Raw genomic sequence first — 3679 nt, forward strand, 5'->3', positions numbered from 1 at the left:
CTTATATAGACTCAGTCTAAATAGATAGAAATGACTCACACATGTGGTAATGACCACATCAGACTTCAAAATGTAGAAGGGGGAGGTCTGACGACAACTGAAAAAAGAGATCTGTGCTTGTTTTTATTTGCTGCTGAAACTGCTTCAGCGTGTCGTTTTATGTCTGAAATGTGAGGGAAGAAAAGAGGAAGTTGTGTATGTGTCTTTGTCGCTTTGCGGTTTCTGCGTTGGCTGCTGTGTCTCGTTTTAACAGCAGACCAAGTCATTTCAGACTTACACATCAGAGTCGTAGACACGCGCTTCAAGTAGAAAGCAGAAACAGATCCATAATTCATTTTTAATATGACGTCCTCAAGTCAGAACGTCTGTGTCCATTCTCTCTCTGAATACAAAAAGCAAAACCAAGAAGTTCATCCCAAGAGGAAAAAGGTGTTCATGACGTATGTCTACCTTTGACAAGGTGCTACTGTCTCAGTCATCTACTGCCAAGCAGGGCTTGAAATAACTTGGGGGGTGGGGGTGGGGGGGTGGTTCACCTGCGTCAGTAACTGCTAAACACAAACCGTTCTTGCCCCTGTGCTCACTGTAAAACAATCGTCCCCCTGACTTTAAACAGGTCCAGGAAACTTTCCATCCAGTGTGTATCTGGAAAAACAAGAGGAAATTTGGAGAAGGAAATAAAAGTTAAAGATAAAAAAAGAGGCCAAAAATCAGCCAAGAGCCAATTTGAATGAGTCACCCGTGGCAACTGTCCCTGGACTGGAGGGGAATGAAAACAAAAACAGGCTCCTGAGGTGGCAGAAACACAGGTCCGAGAGGAAACGCCGGTGGCGGGGAGTTCCTGGTGAGGCTCAACGCAGCCTCTTGGGTTTTTGGCTGGACCGGGAGTTGGAGGCCTCGTGTGACGCCCTCCTGTAGGAGTCGTGAAAACATTCCCCACCCTCGTTCTCGCCTGTGCAGAACACAACAAGAACCACGATGACATGTCCTAGAAACCAAAGGAGACACCAAAGCTGCACTGTGACTTCACTGTACTTTCACACACAAAAAGTTTTGGATTCTAGTTCTGAACAACAGTTAGGTACTTTCCTTGGGCTTTCTTATTCTTAGACTCCCTCTGTGTAAAAGTTTTACCTCAAACTGTCTTTGGGGATTAAAAGTAAAAAATAAATAGAAGACATGACTCTATAAAATGTCTACACTTCTGTGTTTTACCCTTTTACTGCTGTCACCATAACAATTTTTAGGCAATTTACATTCTAAAAGAGTGATGCCATCTTTATCCTTGCAATAAAAAAACAGTAGCATAAGGAAAAAAATGTATGAGCTCAAATAAAAAATTTTTTTTTAAATCTAAATTTTTACATTTTACCTATTTGTAATCCCCAAATTAATGAAACTTCCAGTATTCTTATTTTCCAGAAAGCTGTAACTTTGTGAAAATGCAAATATTTTGCAAATGAGGGATCAGATCAACGTTTCCATTTATTTGCTTGTTTGGGAATTCAACAACAGTGACGTTTTAAAAAGTCAGACTCTTTTTATTATGAATGTTTCTATTAGTAATTCTGATTGCAAGTGACACTAATTTGTAACACATCAACATGTTTGGTTATGATTAAACAACCCAGTGACGCTGCAAGACCTAAGTGGAAACAGAAAGAAAAATGTTACAAACCTGAGCTGATGCTTGTAAGGATCCCAGGAATTATTGGATTGAATTTCTTTCCGGTTTATTAAAAGGATCTGCATGTGACTTAGAATGCTAAATGACTTACACAATAATACAATTATTAGAATTCATCAAATGTTCCCAAAAAACTTTCAAATCCAGAATGAACAGAGATTGTAAACCTGCTGTTGGAACGAATCATTAATAAATTCCAGCTCCGACATCTGAGCAGCATTTCCAGCAGACAGTGTTTTTGGCTGCATCCACAGATGTGAGATCTAGCTTTTGGATGCGCCCTGAAGCTGACTGCTGCACAGTGACACCACCAGATGTGTCCCTGAGACAGTGCGCTTTGTGGACGTGGGCAGTAAACGAAGGAGGAATGTGAGAGTGGGAAGACTCCACTTGAGACATTCTTGTGACAGACTAATAGAAGACAGACAAGAGTTTGTCCCTCAACTGTGGTTACAAAGACAAGCATGACAACAAGGCTTTAATTAGGAGCATTTTGACTGAAACAACAACACACTCAGGCCTTGTGTTGTCTTTACTCACAGCAGTCTGGACAAAAACATTTCTTTCAACACTGACGGCTCTTTTGATTTATATAGCCTCTTTGCATCTGCAGCTTTTATGACTTTCTAGTTTCTTCCGTCTAAGATACTTTCTTTTATTTGATGTGTACACCTGGTTCACTCTATACACAATGTCATTATTATTGTCTGTAACCTTAAATACTCTCTTAGAAGACAAAAAATTTGTTTGCAGAGTTGTAACTGCTCTATTGTTTTGTTTTTTAAATCCTTATAACTTAATTTCAACACCAAGCCAGAAGACTTCATTCACTTGCGTCGGCATGCTGCCCTCTAGTGGTGGATGTGTTTAAACAAGCTTTCAAGGAGAGGAAATAAACTTTCTGGATTTGTGTGTGTAATTCTTGATTTGTAACTTGTGTCTGCCTGTTTGAGTGTAACTTTGGATTTGTGTGTGAGTAACTGTTGATTTGTAACTTATAGACAACATTATGTGTGTAACTGTGTGTACTTGCAATTGTGTATTCACATGTTCACTTGAATATCAAAAAACGACAAAAATATAACATACGCATGCACAACTTGAAATGACAGCGGCTCAAAACTAACTATAAATTCAAAACGAATCCTATGCATACAAATCTTGTAATAGTCCGCACCAATAGCCTGAAACACACACAAAACCACATTTACGCACAGTGTTTTCTTTTTACAGAATTGAAAATTTTCTTTCCTCCAGCAACCTCATGACCCTAAAAGGAAATAAGCGGGCTTGGAAAACGGAAAGATAAACAATACTATAAATTGCTGTTATTATTAATTTGTAATGTATACTTTTTTTTCAACTTTTTTTTAATTTAGAGAGTAAGAAAAACAATTAATACTTTTTTATACTTGTGGATCAGCAATATACAACACTTTAACATGAGCCCTAGGAGAAACCAAACATAAACTGTTAGATACTACGTAAACACACATGACAAATAGTCACAGAACATTGTTTTAGGGCGAAAAAGAAACATCTGCAGCTTGCTACAACTGTAATTTCTTTAAAAAAAAAAGGTGAATAAATGGTATATACTTTTATAGTGCTTTTCTACCTTGCTCTAAGGCCCAAAGCACTGTACAGTCACGGTACCATCCACCCATTCACACTTATGCCAAGCACTGACGCCAACCTTCCACCAGAGGCAAGGTGGGGTTCAGTGTCTTGCCCAAGGAGACTTCGACATGTCGGTGGGCAAGGCGGGAATTAAACCTGCAATATTCTGATCAGAGGTTGACTGCTCTACTGCTGCACCACGGCACAAAGTCACAAAATAGACATGTTTTTATGGCTATTAAAGGGAAACACATTTTTATTTAATTTCTTCCCATTTTAAGAAACACTTTCTAAGCTACATTAAACATATAAAGAGAAAAGTATTTTTAGATTTAACTGCTGGTGTTTTGCATCATGTTTCCAAGCCCTACA

The 3679-nt window shown here is 38.6% G+C and overlaps 1 long non-coding RNA gene across 1 annotated transcript; it reads right to left on the reverse strand.

The window, feature by feature from the left end:
* Window positions 1-323: 323 nt before the first annotated feature.
* Window positions 324-1987, reverse strand: LOC144993907 (uncharacterized). Its single transcript, XR_013657205.1, has 2 exons — window positions 1679-1987; window positions 324-952 (listed from the first exon to the last, which is right to left on the reverse strand). It is a non-coding gene; the product is annotated as an uncharacterized LOC144993907 (long non-coding RNA).
* Window positions 1988-3679: the final 1692 nt, after the last annotated feature.

The sequence above is a fragment of the Oryzias latipes genome, chromosome 7 (genome assembly GCF_053564925.1).
Source record: "Oryzias latipes strain Hd-rR chromosome 7, Olatipes_Hd-rR_3.1".
In the NCBI taxonomy this organism is placed as follows: domain Eukaryota; kingdom Metazoa; phylum Chordata; class Actinopteri; order Beloniformes; family Adrianichthyidae; genus Oryzias; species Oryzias latipes.